At 41.3% G+C, this 13,043-nt stretch overlaps 1 protein-coding gene across 2 annotated transcripts in view; it reads left to right on the forward strand.

The window, feature by feature from the left end:
* The first annotated feature begins 638 nt into the window (after positions 1-638).
* The window catches only part of LOC116988942 (NADPH--cytochrome P450 reductase), an 82,578-nt gene continuing 70,173 nt past the window's right edge, over positions 639-13,043 (forward strand). Inside the window, exons 1-2 of one of the 2 annotated variants that reach the window (XM_033045987.1) lie at positions 733-832; positions 1,119-1,213. The gene's annotated coding sequence lies outside the window, so the exon portion shown is untranslated. Of the gene's footprint in view, positions 833-1,118; positions 1,214-13,043 lie in introns of both variants that reach the window. The other variant, XM_033045986.1, reaches the window with a different exon arrangement.

The following is a 13,043-nucleotide window of genomic DNA, read 5'->3' on the forward strand; positions in this document are numbered from 1 at the left end:
TTCCTCTCTTGTTCTTTCCCTACCTCTTCTTCCTTCATCTGACAAGTTGCGGGAGCTGTGAACCCTACTAAAAGTGTTAACCATTAGTTCTGCTTTGTCTTTATTTGAGACTACAGTTTGATCTCCATTTGTTAAGATAGGATAACTCCACTCCCTTTTATCACCTACCATTTTTTAAATCATCCCCCATATCTCCCCTACCTGTGTTGTGTTTCCAATTGAATCACAATACTTCCTCCAATATGCTCTTTTTGTTTGTCTTATAGTTCCCCTTAGCATACTTCCCCTACTACCCACATCCTCTCCTATAGTTCCTCCTACTTCCCGACTCAGCATTAATCAGCATTTCGCTACAGCCCCACCCACACTCCCACTCATTCCAAGACCAATGGGTTGGTCCAAGCCCGTCCGGAATCTACCACAACTATATAGGGGTGGTGACATTTTGTTTGTGAATAAGATTTATTGAGGACATCGCACCGTATTATCATCAGAATGTTGATGTTGTTTGTGTAAAATTATTACATAAATGTGTTGTTGCTTTGGAAAGTGAGTCTGTGTTTTTTGAAGTGAGATTGTGGGGATGTTGTGTGGGTCTCCCCCCCCCCTTGGGGCCGCGGTGTGTGTGTGGGGTGGGGAGAGTGAGCTGGCCCGGCCGTGAATGACGTCATGGAGCCGGAGCTCCGCCCACCCTCCGACCGTCCATCGACGCCTCACGGTGAGCGCCGCTGACAACGTCGTCAACCCCGCGCACTAGGCACCGCCGGCCATCGCCTCAGGGACCCGGAGCTCCGTCCGCCCGCCCGCCCGGCCATCGCCTCAACACCTCACGGTGAGCGCCGCCGACAACCGCTTCAACCCAGCGGCCGTTACAGCGAGAGGGTGCCTCACCTGACCGCTCACCCAGGCCCGTGAGACGGCGCGGTCAGGCCACAGCACCCGGCGCCCCTCTGTCTTTGATCTGTCTTTTAACATAGCTTCCATTAATTTGTTCTATGTACTTTTACACATTTCTCGGTTCCCTCTCCCTTGACTCAGTCTGAAGAAAGGTCTCCCCTATTCCTTTTCTCCAAAGATGCTGCCTGACCCGCTGAGTTACTCTAGCATTTTGTGTCTAGCCCTAGTGTCATCCTCGGGTTGGCGACGGAAGGGCAGCTCCAGCTCTCAGCCTCTTGTCCCGGCCGCTGCATGTAGTTCCAGAAGGGTCGCCCAGGTAAAAATGGTCCCCAGTAATTTCTCCCGGTAGTGTCACCGGTAGTCACAAACTACTTGCCTTCACAGGCTGCTTGGGTGAGTTCCGGGGATATTGGAACATTCCTGTCCTGATTAGTTCAGGTTTTCGCCTTGTGGCAACTAAAATGAGATCTGTACCTAATTAGGATGTGTGTGAAAGAACATGGTGGTTTAAATCGAAGGTAGACACAAAATGCTGGAGTAGCTCAGCGGGACAGGCAGTATCTCTGGAGAGAAGGAATATGTGACGTTTCGGGTCGAGACCCTTCTTCAGACCCGCTGAGTTATTCCAGAATTTTGTGTCTACCTCCTATTTTGGATGTGTTGATTAGCGGGACAATGACCTTATTCAGCCTTCCCAGGCATGAAAAACAGTTTTGCTTGATCATCTAGGTCCATTCAAGCAAAATATTAAAGTTGTTTTGGATCCTTATCTAATTGTGTGGATGGTTTCAAAAGAATGGTGTTCCAGACACATTCTTAATATTTGTAGATTATAATCTGTGACTGCCAATTCATAGTGTGCCTCTTTGAAACCAGCTGTAAACTGGAACAGAGGTCCAATCATGTGGATTCCTTTCAGAGAGGAATAGGAAAAACAAATTGACAGTCAACATACTTGGGAGTATTGTCTGCATGTAAATATGCTTCTTGCCCAATTTTCCCTGGTGAGCAAGTTGCCAATTTGGGTTGGTCCCATTTCCCTGCATTCAGCCCAGAGCCCTCTAAACCCTTGCTATCCATATCTATCCAGATGTCTTGTAGAAATCATAATGGTAAAAGTCGCTTCTGTAACTTTGTCTGACAGCTCATTCCAGAGACTGAGTGTTTCATGCTTGACTAATCTTCTGGCATTTTTTGAGGATGTAACTAGGAAAATGGACAAGGGAGAGCCAGTGGATGTAGTGTACCTGGACTTTCAGAAAGCATTTGATAATGTCCCACATAGGAGATTAGTGGGCAAAATTAGAGCACATGGTATTGGGGGTAGGGTACTGACATGGATAGAAAATTGGTTGGCAGACAGGAAACAAAGAGTAGAGATTAACTGGTCCCTTTCAGAATGGCAGGCAGTGACTAGTGGGACCGCAGCTATTTACAATATACATCAGTGATTTACATGAAAGGATTCAAAGTACATTAGCAAATTTGCAGATGACACAAAGCTACGTGGCAGTGTGAACTGTGGGGCGGATGTTATAAGGATGCAGGGTGACTTGGACAGGTTGGGTGAGTGGGCAGATTCATGGCAGATGCAGTTTAATGTGGATACATGTGAGGTGATCCACTTTAGTGGCATAAACAGGAAGGCAGATTATTATCTGAATGGTGTCGGTGGGAAAAGGGGAAGTACAAAGAGATCTGGGGCTCCTTGTTCATCAGTCACTGAAAGTAAGCATGCAGGTACAGCAGTCAGTGAAGAAAGCTAATGGCATGTTGTCCTTCATAACAAGAGGAGTTGAGTATAGAAGCAAAGAGATCCTTCTGCAGTTCCACATGGCCCTAGTGAGACCACACCTAGAGTATTGTGTGCAAGGTCAGGTCGGGGGGAGTTCCCCCCACCACGGGTACCATGTGATCCCGTGCTACCTGCTCCATGGTCAGATAGTCGGTGACTAAACAATCTCCCCCACCTGGTTTTCCAGGTGCGGAGGGGCATGTGGACCCCCAGCAGGACCAAAAACAAGACCTGTCAAATGAGCTAATGAAGTGTGGATGGCCGTTGGCTCGCTAGAAGTTGCGATCACTGTCGTACATAACATTGTAAGGAATAATGATAAAGCACACATACCAAAATCCTATACTTCCAGCGGTGGAAGTTCATATTTATTTATTTAGCGAATGCAAAGTCCTTTAGCCAAGCAGTTGCCTCTTGATCTGCTGTATGAAGGGTGACAAGTCCTCCTTTGAGTCTTTGTTGAGGGCATGCTTCAATGATGTGTTGTATTGTTTGCTGCTCTCCACAAGCACACCGTGGGGTTGGGCTGCTGCCCCATTTGTGAAGGCTGGCCAAGCAGGGGCCATGTCCAGTCCTGAATCTATTCAGCGTCGTCCACTGCTTCCTTGGGAGATTGGTGCCAGGGTGGGGTCTGACACCAGATGTTTATTTGGGACGTCCTTGGACTCCCATTCCTTTTTCCAAGCTGATTGGATGGTGAAATCAGCTGGTGGTGGGTTCTTCCAAATTGCTCGTCTAGATGGAAGTCGAGCAGTGGGTGGGTTGAAGATGTCCATGTGAATTCGCAGGTGAGGGGAGTTTTTGGTCTTTTGGAGCATCCTTTGAGTGAGGACTATTCGCCGGATGTGTGGAGGGGCTATGTTGGATAGGACAGGGAGCCAGGGGAGTGGTGTTGAACGGATTGTTCCTGTGATGATCCTCATTGTTGAGTTCAATTGGGTGTCCACATGGTGTGTGTGGGATGACCTGGACCAAACAGGGGCACAATATTCGGCTGAAGAAAATGCAAGGGCTAGTGCTGAAATGCGCAGTGTGGGGGCTGCTGCCCCCCACTTTGAGCCAGCAAGCTTACTGAGGAGATTGTTTCTGGACTTCACCTTAGCTGCTGTTCTTTTGAGATGTTCCTTGAAGGATAGGGTCCTGTCAAGGGTCACTCCGAGGTAGGTTAGAGTGGGGGCATATTTCAGTTTGGTCCTGCTCAGTTCATAGGAACTGGTGGACGGAGATATGTGGTGCGTCTGTCACGGTTCCCGTTGGAAACCAGCACCACTACGTCGCTAATGTTTTCAACGATGATGAATAGTCTCCAAATTTGAGGAAGGACATTCTTGCTATTGAGGGAGTACAGCGAGGTTAATTCCCGGGATGGCGGGACTGTTATATGTTGATAGAATGGAGTGGCTGGGTTTGTATACTCTGGAATTTAGAAGGATGAGAGGAGATCTTATTGAAACATATTAGATTATTAAGGGATTGGACACGCTAGAGGCAGGAAACATGTTCCCGATGTTGGGGGAGTCCAGAACCAGGGACTACAGTTTAAGAATAAGGGGTAGGCCATTTAGAATGGAGATGAGGAAAAACTTTTTCACCCAGAGAGTTGTGAATCTGTGAGATTATCTGCCTCGGAAGGCAGTGGAGGCCAATTCTCTGGATGCTTTCAAGAGAGAGTTAGATAGAGCTCTTAAACATAGCGGAGTCAGGGGATATGGTGAGAAGGCAGGGATTGGGTACTGAATGTGGATGATCAGCCATGATCACAGTGAATGGCGGTGCTGGCTCGACGGGCCGAATGTCCTACTCCTGCACCTATTGTCTTAAACACTTCAATAAAGCTCAGTCTCAGCAAACATACCTTCTAATGTTTATCAATTTGATAACTGACATGTTGATCTGGATTTCGTGTTTGTCTTTTCAAGGCACAGACAAGTTAATGTAATGGTCACTGCATTGAAAAGATATCATAGCAAAAAGGTATTTACAAGATGTCTGTTCTGCGGCCTCTTCAATAATTACAAAACTATAGAACCTTATCCCAGTTTTTTTTTTTTTTTTTTTTTTTTTTTAATATTTTATTTTATTAGAAGTAAGTACAGTCATATGGCACCAAAGTGCCTAATATATATTTTCATAATACATTTTATGTACAACTTCTTTTTTTTTTTTGTTACACTGAAAAAAGATTAGAATAAGAAAAAGAAGTTAGATAGGAAAGGATAGAAAGATGTGAAATATATAGTGTGTGAAAAAAGAAAACGAGTAAATGAAAAAAGTTGAGAGAGAGAATAGAGAGAAGAAAAGAAAAAAAGAGGAGATCATTATTTATAGTCTTGACCAACCCTCGTCCAGTCCTGAAACAGTTATTTTTTACAATTGTGTTGCACCATATGATTCCAAAAAAACGACGAATGGAGACCAACTCGTTATGAATTGGTCTGATTTATCCATTAGGAGGAATCGCATTTCCTCAAGATGAGCGGTGTCCAACATACTTGCAATCCACATTTTAAGCGTTGGTATTGATGTACCCGTCCAAAATTTAAGAATTAATTTTTTTGCTATTATTAAACCATAGTTAAGGAATAGATTTTGAGATGTGTTCAATTTATTCCCATCTTCCATTACGCCAAATATAATCATTTCAGTATTAGGTTCCATTCTTGTCTTGAATAATTTTGTAAATATTTCAAAAATATAATTCCAAAATCTATAAAGTTTTATGCAGGAGACTAAGGAGTGTGTTATAGTTGCCTTTTGGGCTAGACATTTATCACAAGTGGCGGATATATTTGGATAAAATTTGTTCAATCTTGTTTTTGAGTAATATAATCTATGTACAATTTTAAATTGAATTAAATTATGTCTTACATTAATTGAACATTTGTGAATATATATCAGGTATTTTTCCCATTTAACCTTCGTAATTTTTATCATTAGTTCCCGTTCCCACTCTTCTCTAAGTACCTCTGTCGATGGTAGGTCTATATTTAGAATACTATTATATAAATATGATATTAATTTTTGTGAGTCAGCTTCAATATTCATTGCCTCTTCCAATAAGTCAGGAGTTACTTTTTGATATCCTTGTATATATTTTTTCACGAAATCGCAAATCTGAAGATATTTAAAATATTGGTTGTTTTTCAATTTAAATTTTAATTGTAATTGTTGGAATGATAGTAAGTTTCCCATTTCATACATATCCCCGATCCTTCTAATTCCGAGACTTTCCCATTGGTTATATGTCTTATCAATAAGAGATGGTTTAAATAAAGGGTTATTCGCTATTGGCATTAACAGTGATAGATTTCTTAATTTTAAAGATAATTTTATTTGTTTCCAAATTCTTATTGTACCATATATAATTGGGTTCTTCTTATATATTGTGTTATTCAGTTTTTTTGGGGAGAAGAGGATCGTTCCTATATTACTAGGATGGCAATCCTCCTTCTCCATTTTTATCCATTCTGTCTGTTGGGTAGCACTATCCAACCAATAAATCATATTCTTAATATGCACTGCCCAGTAATAATACATAAAATTCGGAAGTGAAAGTCCCCCGACCTCTTTTGGTTTACATAAGTGTTTTTTTGTGATTCTATGTGATCTATAGTCCCAAATATAATTAGTAATATTAGAGTCTAATTTAAAAAAAAAGTATTTTGGTATATATACCGGTATAGATTGAAATAGGTATAGTAATTGTGGTAGGAAGATCATTTTTATTGCATTTATTCTACCTAATAATGATAAGGGAAGTGTTTTCCAAAATTTAATCAACGTATTAAGTTTATTTAATAAAGGCATGAAATTAGCATTGAATAATGCTTTATATTTTCTAGTAATCTGAATACCCAAATATTTAAATTTTTCTGTTGCGATTTTAAAGGGGAACTTCAGTAAGTGTGTAGGTTCTTGAGGTTTTAATGTCATGATTTCACTTTTATTCCAGTTTATTCTATATCCAGAAAAAGACCCAAATTCCTCTATTAAGTTTAATAAATTTGGTATGCTCGTTTGTGACTTTGTAATATATAAAAGTATATCGTCTGCATATAATGAGATTTTATTCTTTGAGTCTCTGGTATTATAGCCCTGAATATTCGGATGAATTCTTATACTTTCAGCCAGGGGTTCTATCATAAGGGCAAATAGCAGGGGTGATAGTGCACATCCCTGCCTATTACCCCTTGATAGTTGAAATTTTTGAGATAACATGTTATTAGTTAAAATTCTTGCCATCGGTTTATCATATAATAATTTTACCCATCTTATAAAATTCTCTCCCATATTAAATTTTTGTAGTACTTTATATAAGTATTGCCACTCTACCTGATCAAATGCTTTCTCTGCATCCAAAGAAATAATTGATATATCTTCTTCCTCTACTTTATGCGAGTACATTATATTAAACAGACGTCTCAGATTATTAAATGAGTATCTTTTAGGTATAAACCCCGTTTGATCAGGGTTTATCAATTTACTAATATATTTGCTTAATCTTCTTGATAAAATCTTTGCTAAAATTTTCTGATCTGTATTTAAAAGTGATATAGCTCTGTACGAGCCCGGATCTTCTAAATCTTTATCTTTTTTTGGAATAAGTGTAATAGTTGATTCTGTTAGTGGTATGCAAAGTCCTTTAGCCAAGCATTGTTATCTTGATAATAAGCTGTATGAAGGGTGACAATCCTCCTTTGAGTCTTACCATTTGTTCAGGATTTTATGCACCTATTCCTTGATGTGTTGTATTGTTTGCTGCTCTCCACAAGCACACGTGGTTTGGCTGCTGCCCCATTTGTGAGGCTGGGCCAAGCAGGGGCCATGTCCCTTTCCTGAATCTATTTTGGTTATAGTCCACTTCTTGCTTCCTTGGGAGATTGGGCCAGGGTGGGTCACCAAACCAGATGTTTATTTGGACGTCCTTGGATAAAATTCCATTCCTTTTTCCAAGCTGATGGTTTATGGTGAAATCCAGCTGGTGGTGATTTCTTCCAATTGCTCGTCTAATGGAATTTGACAGTGGGTGGGTTGAAGATGTCATGTGAATTGGCAGGTACCTGGATATCATTTGGAGTTTTTGGTCTTTTGAGCCTCCTTTGAGTGAGGACTATTCGCCGATGTGTCAAGGGGCTATGTTGGCAGTGACCTGGATACCAGGGGAGTGGTGTTGAATGGCATTGTTTTCCTGTGATGATCCTCATTGTTGAGTTCAATTGGGTGTCACATGGTGTGTGTGGGATGACCTGGACCAAACAGGATTAGCACATCTATTCGTCTGAAGAAATTGTAAGGGCTAGTGCTTTTAAATGCGCAGTGTGGGGAATCTGCTGCCCCCCACTTTGAGCCAGCAAGCTTACTGAGAGATTGTTTCTGGCTTCACCTTAATGCTGTTCTTTTGAGATGTTTCCTTGAAGGAAAAGGTCCTGTCAAGGGTCTGTACTCCGAGATAGAAGTTGGAGTGGGGGCATATTTCAGTTGTGTCTGCTCAGTTTCATAGGAACTGGTGGACGGAGATTATGTGGTGCGTCTGTCACGGTTCCCGTTGGAAACCAGCACCACTACCTCGCTATATTTTCAACGATGATGAATAGTCTCCAAATTTGAGAAGGACATTCTTGCTATTGAGGGAATCCAGCGATTAGTTAATTCCCCTTCTTGATGGCGGACTGTTACATTACTTGATAGACAGAGTGGCTTGGTTTGTATACTCTGGAATTTAGAAGGATGAGAGGATCTTATTGAAACATATTAGATTATTAAGGGATTGGACACGCTAGAGGCAGGAAACATGTTCCCGATGTTGGACATAAGGAGTCCAGAACCAGGGACTACAGTTTATAATAAGGGGTAGCCATTTAGAATGGAGATGAGGAAAAACTTTTTTATCACCCTGAGAGTTGTGAATCTGTGAGATTATCTGCCTCAGAAGGCAGTGGAGGCCAATTCTCTGGATGCTTTCAAGAGAGAGTGATAGAGCTCTTAACATAGCGGATGTCAGGGGATTTGGTGAGAAGGCAGGGATTGGGTACTGAGTGGATGATCAGCCATGATCATCAGTGAATGAGGTGCTGGCTCGACGGGCCGAATGTCCTACTCCTGCACCTATTGTCTTAACACGTCCATAAAGCTCAGTCTCAGCAAACATACCTTCTAATGTTTTCAATTTGATAACTGACATGTTGATCTGGATTTCGTGTTTTGTCTTTTCAAGGCACAGACAAGTTAATGTAATGGTCACTGCATTGAAAAATCTTTGGTATCATAACAAAAGGTATTTACAAGATTCTGTTCTGCGGCCTCTTCAATAGGTTACAAAACCTGATAGAACCTTATCCCAGTTAACAGAAACAATTGCATTTATGTTTTGGATATTACTGCACAATTCTTTCCCAATTTACTTGAAATTCCCATCATGTCCTGCCTTGCAATCAGTTCAACTACCTGACACTCCCATGTTGTGACAGTTCATGTGCTGGAAATTTTCCTTTTACAGATTTCACAAATTTGAGATAAAGACTAAATATTCTATTTCCCCCCATCACGTAACTATATATTAAAAATTGTGAATGGAAGAAAATATAACTACACATAGAATGCAAAGGGAAACATCGAATTTTGTCATTTTGTTGAGATTTCGAGTTACAGAATTATTTTTTTAGGAATGTAATCTCTCCATAATGTGGGGGTTTATTACATTCAAAATGATGGATCAAAGATTTACTGGATGTTACAGATGTGTAAACCTTTCAGTTTGTCAAGTTTGATTTGCCATTCCATGAGATCATTGATTTGTAATTTACTCTATTCCCTGTCATAGTTTTTTTATCTTTGCCATCAACGAAAAAACTTTGAAATTTGATCGTGTTTTGTTTCAGTGTTTGAAATTTCCACTCTTTTTTTGCTTGAAGACGTGTTGCTGGAAATTGTCCCTGAATGCCATAGTGGTGACATGTAATTCTTTACGAACAAGAAGGCAGATATATAATCTGAATGGTGTCAGATTAAGAAATGGGGAGGTGCAATGGGACATGGATGTCCTTGTGCATCAGTCACTGAAAGTAAGCATGCAGGTACAGCAGGCTGTGAAGAAAGTAAATGGCATGTTCTTCAGACTCTTAACCTTTTTATCAGCTGATGTAATAGTTTGTTATTAGTGAATATTGATAAGTCCATTGAAGAGACCTGGGGCACTTGGTGCTACAAATGAATTGTACAAATTCCATTTGTGTGATCTGCAGTGACATTGAATATTCCTATTACGGGTAACTCTTTTATCCATGGAACTGTTTCTGAAAGGAACTCTGTCAGACTTTTCTGTTGGAAAAGTGTGATTTTGTGGATGTTTACTTGGGAGAGAATGCATTTTGTCAGCAAAGTTGATCAGCCCGTCAGCACTTGAGTTAAATATAGTACTTGAGGAATTGTTGCATCAATATTTCATACAAATGAGTAACAAGATCTCTAATAGTTTGGACTACATTTGATTTGCAGCTCTGTACATTTTTAACGGGTCGCAAGAAACAAGATGCTTGAATCTTGAGCAAAATCTGCTGGAGGAACTTAGTGGATCAGGCAGCATCTGTGGAGGGAATGGACAGACGACATTTTGGGTTGGTATTCTTCTTCAGACTGATGGAGTTAGGGGGAGAAAACAGGAAAAGAGATGGGGCAAAGTCTGGCAAGCTATAAGTGGATACAAGTGAAGTGGGGTGAGTGGCGGATGGGTCAAGTGAGTGACAAAGGCTGGAAGTGAAATGATGACAAAAGGATGTCAGATAAGGAAAGATGGATGAAATGTGAAGCCAGGGTGAGGGTGGAACCCGCCCCTCATCTCTATCCACTTATTACTTGCTATTCTTTGTCTCACCACCACCTCTCAATTTTCCAGCTTTCTCCCCAGCTCCCCCCAACCAATCCATCAGTCTGGGGTCACAATTTTGAATTTCCATTTGTCCATTTCCTCCACAGTTGCTGCCTGAACTGCCGTTTGTTTTTTAGCTCTGCAATTTTTCTCTCATTGGTCAATTTTATGATAGCTGCCTTAAATTTCTTGATTTTATTTTACACATCACAAGGATCATTCTTCAAGTAAGGTTAAGGGGTAGCTTGCACTGACATTTCCTGCCTTTGTTCTCTTCTATTTCTGACCTTGGCTTGGCAACTTCCTATCCTCTCCACTGTTGAGGTGGGACGACAAATTCCTAGCCTTGGGACATCCTAACATTAGTGTATTGAAGGGCTAACAGTAATGACTCAGACTATGCAATGAAACCATCAAATGTTGGAAATGATCCCACATTGTGTGGCATCTGTTAGAACGACCTATGTCTACGGACAATCATAACTTAGTGGTGCCTGAGGTCTATGAGCATCAGGCTAAAAGGTGGCAGTGTAATAGATGAGATGGTGTTCCTCAAGCCCTCATTTGACTTCTTTGGAGCAGTGTGGCGTGTGTGTGTGTGTCTGTGTCTGTCTGTCTTAAATGCATGTGCTTGACTAAATGGGCCATGTTCCTTAAGGGCCTGCCCCACTGTACGATGTAATTCAAGAGTCCGGCCAAGTTTTCCCCTGATTCGAGCTCGGACAATGTTCTTACAGGCTCCGTAGGAGTCCGTGGATGTCTCGAAGCGGCTCGTACGAGTCAAAACTGACCATTTTTTCATCACAAGTTTTTTTTTTACTCGTGGACATTTTTCACAGTGTTGAAAAAACGTCACGAGTTTACCTGATTTCCCGAGTACCTACCGTTACTCGTACGAGCTGCTACGAGACATCCACAAACTCCTACGGACCCGCTACGGACATTCTTCGAGTTCGAATCAGGGGACAGCTCGGGAGAACTCTTGAATTACCTCGTACAGTGGGACAGGCCCTTTAATGTTTTGCTGTTAGCCAAAAGACCTATGTAATTGGTAAGAACCATGGTGCTACTTAAATAGATATCTTCCCAATTTATTTACACAGTGGGCCAACATTATTTAGAATAATTTACTAGGTACAAGTTAAACTTTAGCTATGTTCAAGCTCAACTCCCAGAACAAGATTTATTTAGCACCTTTAATGTCAAATTTACAAAAGCACTTAACAGGGTTTTCATCAAACAAAGTTTGACACGAGTCATGTATGGATTAGATGATCCATTACTTCAAAGACAAAGATTTCCAAGAAGACAACAAAGAGTAATGGCTGCCACTCCAGGGTCCATCTTGACTGCAGTGGTTTATTTTATTCAGCAAAACATAAACTGCTGGAGGAATTTAGCAGGTTGAGCAGTATCTGTTGTGGGTGGGGATGCAGATGGTGGTGAAGGAATTATCAACGATTTGGGTCAGGCTTTACCTCTGTGGCTTCTAGCTCAATTTCCAGGCCTCCAAGTTCAGTCCCAGACAGGATTTTGAGTATGATATTCAATTCGCCTCTTCCCCCTGCGATTTTTATTCTTTCTCGCTCTATTTCCCTCTGCCGCTTGGTTGTATGCTTCTCAATCCCTCGCCCACGCCACAAATGTTACTGGACTTCCTCCAGCAGTTTTTTTTTTGCTCCAGATCCCTGCATCTGCTGTGCATTATCTCCTGTTATTTCATTTCACTTCCTTGTGTGGTTTCGCAACTAAAGGACAGTGCCCAGTAGAAGATTGAGCTCAGGATCTGGCAAATACATCTTAGTTGCCAATGGTAATGCAGTCTCCCTGTGGAGGGCAGCACTCTCCATTCTGTTTTTAAAGGTGGTCTTGGTTTGGATGTGCATAACTGACACAGCTAACAGAACCTACCAACATAAGCATTGTAATTTACATCAGTTTCTAACTTGGCAATTGTGTTCTCTCTTGCTTGAAGCAGTCAACTTATTACTGAGAAAACTAGTGTAGGAAGGAACTGCAGATTTAAACCAAAGATTGACACAAAATGTTGGAGTAACTCAGCAGGACAGGCAGCATTCTGGAGAGAAGGAATGGGTGATGTTTCAGGTCGAGTCCCTTCTTCAGACAAAGTCACGGGACTGAGGAACTAAATCTGGCTTGTCAAGGAAAAAGTGTTGCGTAATATACACATGAAAGTGTTCTGCAAGTGGACAGACTGTATTCAAGAGAGAGTTTGATGTAGCTCTTAGGGTTAACTGAACCAAGGGATATGGTGAGAAAGCAGAAACGGGGTACTGATTTTCGATGATCAGCCGTGATCATATTGAATGGCGGTTCTGGCTCGTAGGGCCGAATGGCCTACTATGGCAGGGAGTATTTTCTGTTTCCTTTGTGTTATTTTCTTCTTTCTTTCCCACATTATCCATAGAAGGAGATTAAGATGCCCATTATTTCCTGTTGTTGACAGGACGTATTGTAAATATATAT

The sequence above is a fragment of the Amblyraja radiata genome, chromosome 28 (assembly GCF_010909765.2).
Source record: "Amblyraja radiata isolate CabotCenter1 chromosome 28, sAmbRad1.1.pri, whole genome shotgun sequence".
Taxonomy (NCBI): Eukaryota; Metazoa; Chordata; class Chondrichthyes; order Rajiformes; family Rajidae; genus Amblyraja; species Amblyraja radiata.